We start from the raw sequence: 13,971 nt of genomic DNA, 5'->3' as shown, positions 1-13,971 counted from the left end.
ATGTAGACCGCAAGGGTGTGAATGCACTCCCCATGCTCCCCCAACTAAGCGGGGAAATCAGCCCCAGCCTTCCCCTGGCCGGCCAAAGCATGGGTGGGGAGGCTCGGGGGGTGCCGCTCCTGCTTTCTCTTGGGCGCCCCAAGCATGCTTACTTGGGGGACCATGGCGGGTTCCTTTCACACCATTCTCTCTCACACACACACACACACACACACACACACACACACACCCACCCGTGTATGGGCCTGAAATGTGCCCACTCTGGCAAATCCGCTGGGGAGGGAACCAGCAGTCAGTCAAGCCCTGGACTGTGTTGATAGCTGGGAAAGTGAGGGGCAATGTGAGTAAGTGACTCCAGAATACAAACGTGGAAAAATACAACCCTGTCTCAATGCTTATTATGCAGATAGTTGATACAAACCTTCAGGCAGCCACCTGACTGAATGTGAAGTTCACATTACACATGAAATATATGGTCAGTCTTTATATAATTGACTGAATTGCAAACAATAAATAGTAGTATTAGAAGTAAAAGTCTAACATAATCAGTCATAATCATAGTGGACTCAAGATTACCCCAAAAATATATTCACTTGTAAAGAGTTGTGTCAAGTATCTCAATGCAGATTTAAAAAGTCTTCTCGGGTCCCTGAGAATTCCCAGCGAGTTACTAAGGAGTCTGCAGAAGTCAGTACAGGCAGTCCCCGAGTTACGCGGATCCGACTTATGTCGGATCCGCAGTTACGAACGGGGCTTTTCTCGCCCCGGAGGACGGGAGCGGCGGGATGCCCAGATGCGCCGCGGTCCGCTGCCCCCGTCCTCCGGGGCGAGAAAAGCTGCTCCCCGTCTCCCTGGTCTGCAGGGAGACGAGCAAAGCCTTGGAGCACGCCCGCAGCGGGACAGCCCGGGCGCGCTTGAGCTGTCCCACTGCGGGCGTGCTCCGTGGCTTTGCTCCCGTCTCCCTGGTCTGCTGGGGGGGCGGGTGCAGCTAGTGCCCCCCCCCAGCAGACCTGGCTTTTCTTGCCTACCCCTGGGGTAGAGCAGCTGGGGGCTGCCGGGTTGGTCCCGCAGCGCCGCTCCGGACCAACCCGGCAGCACCCCAGCTGCTCTGCCCCAGGCGTCCTGATTCAGCCGCTGCTGGTCAGTTTCAGCAGTGGCTGAATCAGGACTCCTGGGGCAGAGCAGCTGGGGTGCTGCTGGGTTGCTCCAGTAGCGCCAAGGAGCCGCGCTACTGGAGCAATCCAGCAGCACCCCAGCTGCTCTGCCCCAGGCGTCCCCAAGTCAGCCGCTGCTGAAACTAACCAGCGGCTGACTACAGGAAGCCCGAGGCAGAGTTGCTCTGTCCCAGGCTTCCTGGAATCAGCCGCTGATCAGTTTCAGCAGCAGCTGACTTGGGGATGCCTGGGGTTCTTAAGTTGAATCTGTATGTAAGTCAGAACTGGCGTCCAGATTCAGTCGCGGTTGAAACTGATCAGTTTCAGCAGCGGCTGACGCCAGTTCTGACTTACATACAGATTCAACTTAAGGACAAACCTACAGTCCCTATCTTGTACGTAACCCGGGGACTGCCTGTATTTTAAAAATTAGCATTGACAGACAATGTGCCATTTATTTAGATAACCATTGGTGTGCACTTGTCAGAATTTGCAAGAGGTGTCTGTCTGTTGGAGACAGGATATTGGTACACTGACTATATGTCCTGATTTTTCCAGCACTGTCCCAAATTTAAATGCTCTGTCCCGGTGCCCCATCAAGTAGTGAAATATCGCAGACAGCCCCGCCGGACATTTCACTACTGACTTGATGGGGACATCATCACGGCACAGCAGCCTCCTTCCCCTCGCCCCTAGCAGGTTGTGTAGGGCAGCAGGGCCAGCTTCCAGTGGCGCACAGCCCCTCCCTGTCCTGCTCCCCTTCCTCTGCCTGCTGGACCACTTCTGCCACACGGGATCCTGGTCCAGCAGCACCGCCTCCTCCTCCGGGGGCGCAGTTGGGCTCAGCAGGTGATGGGGCTGGATCAGGGAGGAGGGGGAGAAAGAGGGCATGGAGGGGAGGGGCAGTGAGGGAAGTGGGAGGCATTCAGAAGGTGCAGGGATAAGGGATGGTACTGGTGCCAGGGGATTGTGGAGTGAAGCAGAAGGGTATACACGTGGAGGGGAGGGACGGGCGCCAGAGGAGAGAGGCAGGACAGGTGGGTAGAAGGAAATGTTAGGAGAGAGGATGGGGAGTGGTAGCTACAGATGATCACAGTGGGCTAGAGGGAGTGGACACAGGGGGAAAAGAAGGGTTGGTGCAGGCGAGGGGCACAGGTCCCCAAAGGGCTGAGGGGAGTGAGAAGGGCAGGAGCCAGGACAGCAGAGGAGGGAGAGAGGTGGGGGGCAGCAGGCACCAGAGGAGCAGATGGGGTGATGGGAGGGGAGGAGACATGGCAGCAGCAGGTAATGGGAGAGGTTTATAAGATATTTATTAATAACTTGGGTGCCACAGTGGCACATCCAAACAAGCACACATGGAGAAAAATCTCAATCTCTCTCTCTCTCTCTCTCTCTGTATATATATATATAAGATTTTCCTGCCGGGCAACAGAATGACATCATCAGTCTCTCATGTTCTCTGGCCGTGAAAGCCGACAGAGGGGGGGGTTGGAGTGTAGTGAGCAGGGGGCGCAGCCCACTAGTAAGACTATTAAATGTATTTTAAATCTCAATTTGTCATGTAACCATGCATGATTCTTCCTCTGAATCATCATAATCATCACTTGGCACTACAAATGTAGGTCATTACTTAATGTTGCTTTTCTTTCCATCTAAACCAGGGCTGGGCAAAACATGATCTGCTGGCCGGATTCCTCCCGCCAGAGCCTCAGCTGATTACCTGCCTGCCCCGCTCCTGCTCAGCACTCTGGAAAGTCAGCTGCAGGGCCATGTGTGTGTTTCTGAATGTTGAGAGCCTGGAAGGAGGGGAGACAGGCATCTCATGCTGCTCCCACCCCCAGTAGCTCCCATTGGCCGGTTTCTGGCCAATAGCAGCTTCCAGTTTGCAGGACAGGCAGCATGTGGAGTGTCCCTCCTCCCTCATCCCCCGTGCTTACAGCATTCAGTTCAGGGCAGTAAACATGGCCCCTGCCGCTCCCTTGAGCAGTACAGGACATGGAAGGCAGGGACCCTGGCTAGGAAATCTGCTGAGCTGCTGGCTGGGAGTCAGGTGACGTCTTCCAGCTAAAGCCTGTCTCTAGCACCCCAGCCTCTCCCTCCCTCAACCCTCTGTCCTCCTTTCTGTCCTCCTACCCCATGTAACCCAAACCTTCTGCACCCCTGCTCCAGTCCCCATACACCTTCCCAGACCCTGCATCCCTTTCTACACTTCCTCCTCCTCCCCAAATGGTAAAGTGACTCAAATCTCTGGGGCTGTGTCTAGACTGGCCAGTTTTTCCGGAAAATCAGCCGCTTTTCCGGAAAAACTTGCCAGCTGTCTACACTGGCCGCTTGAATTTCCGCGAAAGCACTGACTTCCTACTGTAAGAAATCAGTGCTTCTTGCGGAAATACTATGCTGCTCCTGTTCGGGCAAAAGTTCCTTTTGCGCAAAACTTTTGCGCAAAAGACAGCTCAGATTTGGTTTCCACAAAAAAGCCCCGATCGCGAAAATGGCGATTGGGGCTTTTTTGTGGAAAAGCGCGTCTAGATTGGCCAAAAAGTGCTTTTGCAGAAAAGCGTCTGTGCCAATCTAGACGCTCTGTTCCGAAAATGCTTTTAACGGAAAACTTTTCCGTTAAAAGCATTTCTGGAAAATTATGCCAGTCTAGACATAGCCTGGGTGCTCCAAGAAGCATCATATTGGGCATTTTAGCCTAATAAATATGAATTTACTAGAAGGCTAAGATGGTTGGAGGAGGAGAAGTAAGAGGATATAAGAGTTGTTGGGAGTAACACAGAAGGATGGGATAACAGGTGGAGTGAGCACATAAAGGTGGAGGTGGTACAGATAAGATTAGAGGACGTATTGCAAAACACTTCAGCAAATCATGACATATATAAATAGCAACTGTAATACAATACTTAGATCAGTAAGAATGTGAAATCCTCAGGTCACAACCCCCTCTCAGATCTTGCACCCCGATCTGCTGTCCCTGGCACAAACCAAATCCCAGCACCCCTGCCCCAGGTTACAATCCCCTCCCATACCATGCACCCTGTCCTGCGCTCCTGCCCCATGTCACTACCTCCTCCCAGGCCCTGCACTCCCTCTTACACCCCTCTCCCAGGCCAGAATCCTCTCCTGCACCCATGGGTGGTCAGTGCAGCTGGGACTGGGGGAGGCAGCCCCGTCCGCTCTGCTGAGGCCCCATCCCCACCATGGCGAGGGGAGGAGAAGGAGCGGTGCACTGAGCACACATGTGCCTCCTACCACCACAGGGAGGGGAAGAGCACGCGCCCCAGCCTTAGCAATACTTGGGGTTATGAAATCCTCACATGTCTCTTGCTTCGCTATTATGCTTTCCATCTCTCTGTTGTTTATCTACATGACTCGGGTTTTTGGATTGTTTCTTTCTACTGTATAATTAATTTTGCTGAGTGTAAACCAATTTAAGTGGCGAGATATAATGGGTAAGATAATATCTTAGGCTACGTCTACACTGGCCCCTTTTCCGGAAGGGGCATGTAAATTTCACTAGTCGTCGTAGGGAAATCCGCGGGGGATTTAAATATCCCCCGCGGCATTTAAATAAAAATGTCCGCCGCTTTTTTCCGGCTTTTAAAGCCGGAAAAGAGCGTCTAGACTGGCCCCGATCCTCCGGAAAAAGTGCCCTTTTCCGGAGGCTCTTATTCTTACTTTGAAGGGCACTTTTTCCGGAGGATCGGGGCCAGTCTAGACGCTCTTTTCCGGCTTTTTTAAAAGCCGGAAAAAAGCGGCGGACATTTTTATTTAAATGCCGCGGGGGATATTTAAATCCCCCGCGGATTTCCCTACGACGACTAGTGAAATTTACATGCCCCTTCCGGAAAAGGGGCCAGTGTAGACGTAGCCTTAGAGTTTATCTATCCATCTTTATCTGTCAATGATTGAGTCGGGGTGGGTCCTGCTTTGAGCAGAGGGCTGGACTCCGTGACTCCTGAGGTCTCTTCCAGCCCTGGGATTCTGTGATCCCTGAATCCATCCGTGTGTCTGCAAGAACTACTACAGGATAAGAGCTAGGACCACCACATTTAGTAGGCAGCTTCCTCGTATCCTAACTTCAAGCAAGGTCAGGGTTTGGTTGTGCCAGGAAAATGGGACATGCCTGCAACGGGTCTATTTTCTATGACATAGAAAGGGAGGGGGGCTGATTGGAGGAGAGCTATATGCAGATTGATAGCAAGCATGGTGGACACCAGACTGCAAAATGACCACTGGGGCAGCAAGAGAGTGGCCTGCTGGGGACCAGGCTGGACAGTCCCACTGTCCCTGCAGTCGCAGCCCCCCAATAACACCCCCAAGGCAGGGCAGCACAGCCCAGACCCCATACAGGAGAGGTCACCCCAAGGAGAGGTGGGGGCTGGACTCCTGGGGCTGGCTCTGGTCTGCAGTGGCCCCCCACCAGCCTGCAGCTGGTCCACAGAGCAGGGAGCTCCAGCCTCAAACTGCCCCCCCCCCCCATCATGCAGCTGATCAGGGTGGCACAGCTTTGGGTGCTCCCCTCGTGCCTGGTCCCAGACCAGCTGAAGGATGGGAAGGAGCCCCTGGAGGCTGGGGCCAGCCACTGGAGCCCTGCCCCTCCCCGGACTAGTTGCAGGGTGGGAGGGAGCAGGTGGAGGCCAGGGACAGCCTGTGCAGCACCAGTCATTCCTCGCGCAATTTAGAAGTCAGGCCCTGCCTCCAACCTGGCCTCTGAAAAGAGTCACCATCTGGGGAGCACAGCCGACCCACTGCCAGAGCAGTGCAACCCTTGCTGCCCCTGGTAGCCCCAGCACCCTGCCCTGCCCTGAGCCCCCACCTCCTGCCCTGAACCCCTTAACCCTCCCAGTGCCACCCTCACTCCTGGACCCCCACCCACTCCCCTGAGTTGCCCACCCCTGCCCTATCTCCAGCCCCCAAAGTCCTGGCCTGACTTCTGCACCCTCTCCCCCGACCCTGAGCGCCCCAAGCACACCAAACCCTGAGCCCCACACCCCTGTCATCAGTCCAGCACCCTCTATCCCCTGCCCTGAGACACTCCCCCCCACCTCCCTGTATAGTCATTTCAATAACACATCTCTGTTTCCCTTTTCATTTTAAAAATAACAAACATTACTGCGGGTGAGGACCCAAGCAACCCTGCTGCATCTGCTGCTGTTAGGACTGGCTAGGTCCATTTCAGCAGAATGATGGTTAAGGGCTACCTGAAAATATTGCTGTGTACACTGGGGACAAACAGGAAGGGGGGGGCTGGAAGGTCCATGCTTGCCGGAAGCAAACCCCAAACACATCCAATTCTGTGCCTCTCCGGACTGTGGGTGTTGCTGTCTCTGTCCAGTGGGAAGGGCAGGGAAGGGGTGACGGGACAGGCCCTCCAAGGCAGCACATAGGACTGACATCAGCGATCTTGCAGGGTGCTGCCTGTTTGCAGAGGGCTTGGGACAGGAACTTCTGGCAGCATGACTACTAATACTACTGACCTGCTGCCACTGCCGGTCCCTCCCCCACAGGCATTGGCACCGTGGCCACCCCCGTGGTACCTGACCCCTCTGCAGCCGCACGTGGGCCATGGCCAGCTCCCCAGCTGGGATCCCAGCGCCACAAGCAAGGCCTGGGCTCGGCCAGCCGGGGGCGGGCTGCTGGGGTGAGGCGCAGCCCAGCCCCTGCAATTCAGCCTCCCCCGCATCCCCAGCGCCGGCCGGGGAGTCTACACCGGCTCTGCAGCCAACAGCATCTTGGAGCCCCCGCCTGGCCACACGGAGCGGCCGCGGGCGGCGCGGCACACGGCAGCTGCGGGGCCCCGGCCCACGCGGGGGGACCCCAGACCCGCCCGTGCGCGGCAGGGGGCTGAGGCGGGTCCGGTCCCGCAGGCCGGGGCTGCCCCCTGCTGGGCTGAGCAGGTGTCTGGGCTCCATGGTCCGTCGATGGGTGATTTGTGCGAAGTTCGGGGTCCCCGGGGGGCCGAGGAGCCGGGTCCCAAAGGGGGAGGGTTAAAGATCCCGCGCGCCTGGGACTCGCTGCGGTGGCCGCGCCGGAGCCAGGCCCGGTCCGTGTTGATGCGGCCCCGCGCCCCGTTCCCTGGGTGCGGGCTGAGCCCGAAGAGCCGCGTCCGGTCACAGCCTGGACTTGCAAAGCCCCGTTAGCGCCCGCTCCGCGCCAGGCGCCGGTTCCCTCCGGCCCGGCCCGGCCCAGCGCGCGGCAGCGGGGTGTGAAGGTGGAAGCGGAGAGAGGCAAACCCAGCCGGGCCCCGTGGCGGGGGCCTGTGATCCCAGCGCCCGGGAGGCTGAGGCCGGCGGATCCCTTGAGCTCGGGAGTTCTGGGCTGCAGGGGGCTGTGCCGAGCGGGTGTCCGCACCGAGGGCGGCATCGACATGGGGGTCCCTGGGGAGCCGGGGGTCCCCAGGTTGCCTAAGGAGGGGCGAACCGGCCCAGGCCGGGAACGGAGCAGGTCAAAGCTCCCGTGCCGCTCAGCGGGGGGATGGCGCCTGTGAGCAGCCCCTGCAGCGCAGCCCGGGCGAGACAGGGAGACCCGGCCTCCTTTTATGCCCTAAGGGAGGGGAGCACCCCACGATGGGGATCCTGAATGAGGGGGAGGGAGACACCCCAGCACCAGGCATCTTCCAGCGCTGGGGGACATCCGCACACCAAGCACCGAATGTCCTGCCTGGGAACAGGGGGCACCGCTCCACCTCAGCTCCTGTGGGGGCGGTAACGGGAACCCCACGTACCTCTTGGAGGAAACACGGGGCCACCCACACACGTGGGGTGTCGGAACAGATCAGAGGCTTCTCTGCGGTGTTTCCCTCCCTACCAGCACCTGACCCCGTGTTTGTGGGAGGCCCTGTCGCCCCAGCACACAACAATCCCAGCTGCGTGGGGGCGATGCGCCGCCATTAGCGATACCCCGTGTGGGGTGTCTAGGTCTGGCCCCTTCAGGGATCCAGTGCGCGTCTGGGGTCCTGGCTGTCCTCGGGTATAGTGGAGGCTGTGGGGCACCTGCGACCCCCCTCGGGGTCTCTGTATGTTGCGTGGGCGCCCCCCCCCCCCGCGAATGGAGCAGATGGGTGAACCTCGCCCCGGGGCGCGATTTCCGCTTCCCCCGCATCCAGGATCCGTGGTGGGCGAGTGCCCGTGTCCTCCCGTACAAGATCCCGGAGGGGTGGGGGCCCCGTGTTGTCCGCGGGCTCTTCGCGTTAACCCTCATCCAGGACTTCTGGTGGGCGGTGCCCCGCTCCTCCCATTTAGGGCATGTGGTGTGGAGTCCCCCCCCCCCCAACTGCGGATCCCCATCGTGGGGTGCTCCCCTCCCCAATAAAAGAGGCCGGGTCTCCCTGTCTCGCCCGGGCTGCGCTGCAGGGGCTGTTCGCAGGCGCCATCCCCCCGCTGAGCGGCACGGGAGCTTTGACCTGCTCCGTTCCCGGCCTGGGCCGGTTCGCCCCTCCTTAGGCAACCTGGGGACCCCCGGCTCCCCAGGGACCCCCATGTCGATGCCGCCCTCGGTGCGGACACCCGCTCGGCGCAGCCCCCTGCAGCCCAGAACTCCCGAGCTCAAGGGATCCGCCGGCCTCAGCCTCCCGGGCGCTGGGATCACAGGCCCCCGCCACGGGGCCCGGCTGGTAGTGCTGACTCCTAGATCAGCCTCAAACGCTGCGGCGCGGGCTGGGCGCTGGCCGGGGGGGGGTAGCGGGGACCCGGGCGGACGCGCTGGCGAGGGACACGCGGGCTGCGAACGCGGACAGGGCCGATGCTCCGGCCCACACAGGCCGAATCGCTCCCGGGCGGGGGCCGCTGGAGTCTCCGCGCCGCTCACAGCGGAGGATCCGGAGCAGCAGCGCCCGGAGACTCTGCGCCCCCGTGTGGGGCCGCTCGCGGGGCTCCCCCGGCCGGCGCGGCGGGTCTGACAGCCGCAGCCCACGCGAGGCCGGGGAAGGACACGCGTGTTCCTGGCTCCTGGTGCCGCGCGGTGGGGGGGGCTCCCCAGCGGTGAACACGCTCCCCGGCCTGGTTTCCCCTGTTCCCCGTTCAGGGTCCGGGTGGGGGGGACCCGGGTGGGCGGGCGCGCTCGTGCCCCAGAGACACGAGTAAGTGGGGGCCGCTGCCCCCCCGATCTCAGGTAGGCGGTGCCCCCAGCCCCTCGTTTGCAACTCAGAAGAAGGTGACGTCAGAGCTGCCCCAGGAAAGCTGCAGCCGGAGCTGGGAACAGGGGCGCGCGGTTCGGATCCCGGTCCCAGCTCCGGCTGCCGCGCGCTGACCGGCCCATGAAGGGGGAGACGCAAACTTGGCCCGTTCCCTGCTGCCCCCGCCTGGCCGCAGGGAGCCGCCGCGGGCAGGGCTGCAGAGCGGAGCTGCGGGGCCCAGGCCGGACCCCAGACCCGCCCGTGCGCGGCAGGGGGCTGAGGCGGGTCCGGTCCCGCAGTCCAGGGGCTGCCCCCTGCTGGGCTGCGCTGGTATCGGGGCGAAATTGTGCCCGTGCAGCGCACTGGGGGTGATGAATTTCTGCGAAGTTCGGGGTCCCCGGGGGGCCGAGGAGCCGGGTCCCAAAGGGGGAGGGTTAAAGATCCCGCGCGCCTGGGACTCGCTGCGGTGGCCGCGCCGGAGCCAGGCCCGGTCCGTGTTGATGCGGCCCCGCGCCCCGTTCCCTGGGTGCGGGCTGAGCCCGAAGAGCCGCGTCCGGTCACAGCCTGGACTTGCAAAGCCCCATTAGCGCCCGCTCCGCGCCAGGCGCCGGTTCCCTCCGGCCCAGCCCAGCGCGCGGCAGCGGAGTGTGAAGGTGGAAGCGGGGAGAGGGAAACCCAGCCGGGCCCCGTGGCGGGGGCCTGTGATCCCAGCGCCCGGGAGGCTGAGGCCGGCGGATCCCTTGAGCTCGGGAGTTCTGGGCTGCAGGGGGCTGTGCCGAGCGGGTGTCCGCACTGAGGGTGGCATCGACATGGGGGTCCCTGGGGAGCCGGGGTCCCCAGGTTGTCTAAGGAGGGGCGAACCGGCCCAGGTCGGGAACGGAGCAGGTCAAAGCTCCCGTGCCGCTCAGCGGGGGGATGGCGCCTGCGAACAGCCCCTGCAGCGCAGCCTGGGCGAGACAGGGAGACCCGGCCTCCTTTTATGCAGCCCTCACTGCTGAGCCTTGGGGGAGGATAATGGAGGCCAAACACACAGCTTAGATCAGCAATTGGAGCAGCGGGGGTGCCCATTTACCAGGAATTCTTAAGGGGAGCAGGGCCCTGCACACTAGATGGGCTGGAGCGCATGATCCCATCACTATCAAGTGTTGGTTTTTTCTGTAACTCACTCTGCTACTCCCTGAAGCTCTTGAGGGATTTAGGTTTGTTTAGTCTGCAGAAGAGAAGAGTGAGGGGGGATTTGAGAGCAGCCTTCAACTTCCTGAAGGGGGTTCCAAAGAGGATGGAGAGAGGCTGTTCTCAGTAGTGACAGATGGGAATAAGGAGCAATGGGCTCAAGTTACAGTGGGGGAGATGTAGGTTGGATATTAGGAAAAACTATTTCACCAGGAGGGTGGTGAAGCACTGGGCTGGGTTCTCTAGGGAGGTGTTGGAATCTCAGTCTCAGCTTCACAAAGCCCTGGCTGGGTTGATTTAGTTGGGGGTTGGTCTTGCCTTGGGTAGGGGGCTGGACTTGATGACTCCTGAGGTCTCTTCCCGCCCTGGGATTCTCTGATTCTATGTGTGCAGGTTTTAGAGGGAGAAACTTGTGTTGCGAGCCCTGGAGTTGCGACCCCCTCTGTGCCCATCCAGGATAGTTGGGGTCTGTTCATGCTTTGAAGATCCCTGACACCTGAGTGCCTCCCCCATCCCCATTGCCGGTCCCCATTGTGGGGATGCCCCATTACCCACATGGGGCTCTTTATAAAGAGAGGCCGGGTCTCACTCAGGGGCTGTTCACAGGCAGCATCCCACTACTGAGCGGCACGGGAGCTTTGACCTGCTCTGCTCCCAACCTGGGCCGGTTCGCCCCTCCTGACTGACTGCGTTTACCCCAGGCTCCAGCTTCCAGCTCTGCTAGTGCAGTCTGGGCACTGGCCAAAGTGGCCGCCAGTGAGCTGGGCCACGTTCGGCCTCCACACGGTCACTGCTGGGAAGTTTGAGGGCCGGGGAGAGGGGAACCGGGTCAGAATGGGACAGGTCAGAGCTCTGGGCGGGGCGCACTGAGAGCGGGGCGCGCCTCGGACTGGCTGGGGCTGAGCCATGTCCGGTGTCACAGCCAGGACTTGCCACGTCCTACTAGCACCAGCTCCGCGCCGGCCCCCGGTTCCATCCGGCCCGGCCCCGCGCGGACTCCAGAGTGTGAAGGTGGAGGTGGGAAAGGAGACACCCAGCCGATCCCCGTGGCTGATGCTGTTGAGGGCAATTATTAAGCGCTGGACGGACAGGAGCTATCACAGGCCTTGGGATCACGTCCTCGAAGGAAGGCAAATATCACAGGGTAGTAGCCGATCTATTCCATCATGCCCAGCACTCAATCCTACCCCCACCCCTCCCTGCCCTGCACCCCCCTTCCCTCCCAGAGCCCTGTCCTCACTCCTGCACCCCCACCCATGTGGACAGGGGGTGGGAGCTCAGGCACATGGGTGGGGGTGCAGGACTGAGGGCAGGGCTCTGGGAGGGAAGTGGGGTTCAGGGCGGGGGCTGGAGGGAGTTGGATTGAGCGCAGGGAATGATGGAACAGACCAGCTGCTTCTCTGCTATGTTTGGCTTCCTCCTAGGACCTGACACCAGCGTGTGGCTTCTGCTGTACCCCAACTCTTAACCCTTCCCTCTGGGTGGGTGCGATGGCCCCGTTAAACATCTCTGGAAGTTGGGTTCCTCCATCTTACCCCAACGGGAAGAGTCTTATGGATGCGGGATTTCTCCAGGCTGCTAAGGCTCCCTGGTGCCCCCTCCTCCCTTTATAATAGCGGAGGGAGGGGGGAGTCCCACACCATCAGAGATCGCTGTTGCGTGGATGCCCCGGTTCCTCCCCATTAACATGGGCCACGAGGCACATATGGAAGCTCCCATACTACGCATGGACTGGCTGCCCTGCGTGGCTTGCCGCGCCCCCCATTCAGGATCCGGCTCGTGCGGGTGCCGCTTACACCCCGTACATCATCTCTGGTAGGTCGGTACCACTGTGACCCCCCCGGGAGCCCTGCTGTGCGGGGCCTCAGTTCTCCATGTCAAGGTCCTGCTGCCTCCCTTCTATTTCGGGCCTCTCATACAATCCTAGAGCTGGAAGAGACCTCAGGAGTCAAATCCAGCCCCCTGCACAAGGCAGGACCAACCCAACTAAATCAACCCAGCCAGGGCTTTGTCAAGCCGAGACTTAAACACCTCTAAGGATGGAGATTCCACCATCTCCCTAGGGAACCCATCCCAGTGCTTCCCACCCTCCTAGGGAAAGAGTTTTTCCTAATATCCAACCTACAACTCCCCCACTGCAACTTGAGACCATTTGTGATGATGCGTTGGGGTTTTCCAGTCTCCTGCACCCCCGAAATGGCACAAACAGACTCCACCAGCCAGTAGAATAGAGGGAGTTTATTGCTTCTCCAGGATACAGCACAGCACAGATGTAATTCTGGTTACAGGAACTGGGGCTAAGAGGCCTCAATGCCCCCCCCCCAAAGATGGGGGGTGGCTGGGCCCAACAATCCCAGCCCCCTCCCCTGCTTCCCAGACAGAAACTAACCAACTCTCCTCCAGCCCTGCCCCCAGCCAGGGGCAGCATCCACCTTCCTTTGTTTCTCTCCCTAGGGGGTAGCTGGTCAGACAGGTTGAGAGACCCCTTTTGCATAATGACTCATCCCCTGCCCTGCTGGGCCATGCTACAGACAGCAGACAGCAAGTTACCCCCTACTACGTCTCACAAGGTGTGTATTTTACTATTCTCTTTTCTTCCTTGAGTCAGGATCCTGAAATCTACCATCTCATGATCACTGCTTCCCAGGTTGTCACCCACCTCTACTTCCCTTATTAGTTCCTCCCTGTTTGCGAGCAGGTCAAGCTGTGCAGGACCCCTGGTCGGATCCTTCAGCACTTGTACCAAGAAGTTATCCCCAACAGTCTCCAAAAACTTCCTGGATTGCCTGTGTACTGCTGTATTGGTTTCCCAACAGATGTCAGTGTGATTAAAGTCCCCCATGAGAACCAGGACCTGCGATCTGGAAGCTTCTCTCAGTTGTCCAAAGAAAGCCTCATCTACCTCATCCACCTGATTCGGTGGCCTGTAGCAGACACCAACCACAACATCATTGCTGTTGTTTGCTCCTTTAAACTTAACCCATAGACTCTCAACAGGTTTTTCTCCCTCTTTATACTGGAGTTCAGAGCAATCATAGTGCTCTCTTACATATAGTGCAACTCCTCCTCCTTTTCTCCCCTGCCTGTTCTTCCTCAACAGTCCATACCCCTCTATTACAGTGCTCCAGTCATGCGAGTCATCCCACCAAGTCTCTGTAATCCCAATTAAATCACATTTCTTGGACTGGGCCAGGGCCTCCAGTTCTTCCTGTTTGTTTCCCAGGCTTCTCACATTAGTGTACAAACACCTCAGATAACCAGTTGATTGCCCTATTGTGACGGCGCGTTGGGGTTTTCCCATCTCCTGCACCCCTGTAATGGCACAAACAGACTCCACCAGCCAGTAGAACAGAGGGAGTTTATTGCTTCTCCAGGATACAGCACAGCACAGATGCAATCTGGTTCCAGGGCAGGCCTAGGATGCCTCAGCCCCCCTTGAGATGGGGGAGACTGGGCCCCTAAATTCCAGCCCCTTTCCCTAGGCTGTCTGCTCCATGCTCCCAGAAAGAAACTAAACCTCTCCAAGCC

The 13,971-nt window shown here is 59.4% G+C and overlaps 3 non-coding genes across 3 annotated transcripts; 2 read left to right on the top strand and 1 right to left on the bottom strand.

Annotated features, from left to right (window-relative positions):
- The first annotated feature begins 7,393 nt into the window (after positions 1–7,393).
- LOC149524283 (signal recognition particle RNA) lies at positions 7,394–7,692 on the top strand. Its single transcript, XR_016349776.1, has one exon.
- Positions 7,693–8,468: 776 nt separating this feature from the next.
- On the bottom strand, positions 8,469–8,767 carry LOC149524282 (signal recognition particle RNA). The gene has a single exon (XR_016349775.1).
- A 1,181-nt stretch (positions 8,768–9,948) lies between these two features.
- On the top strand, positions 9,949–10,246 carry LOC149524281 (signal recognition particle RNA). Its single transcript, XR_016349781.1, has one exon.
- The last annotated feature ends 3,725 nt before the right edge of the window (positions 10,247–13,971 follow it).

The sequence above is a fragment of the Pelodiscus sinensis genome, chromosome 5, assembly GCF_052426305.1.
Source record: "Pelodiscus sinensis isolate ZL-2025 chromosome 5, ASM5242630v1, whole genome shotgun sequence".
NCBI classification, from domain to species: Eukaryota; Metazoa; Chordata; order Testudines; family Trionychidae; genus Pelodiscus; species Pelodiscus sinensis.
Note: the sequence above shows the minus strand (reverse complement) of the source record. Positions and strands in the feature narration are given on the sequence as shown.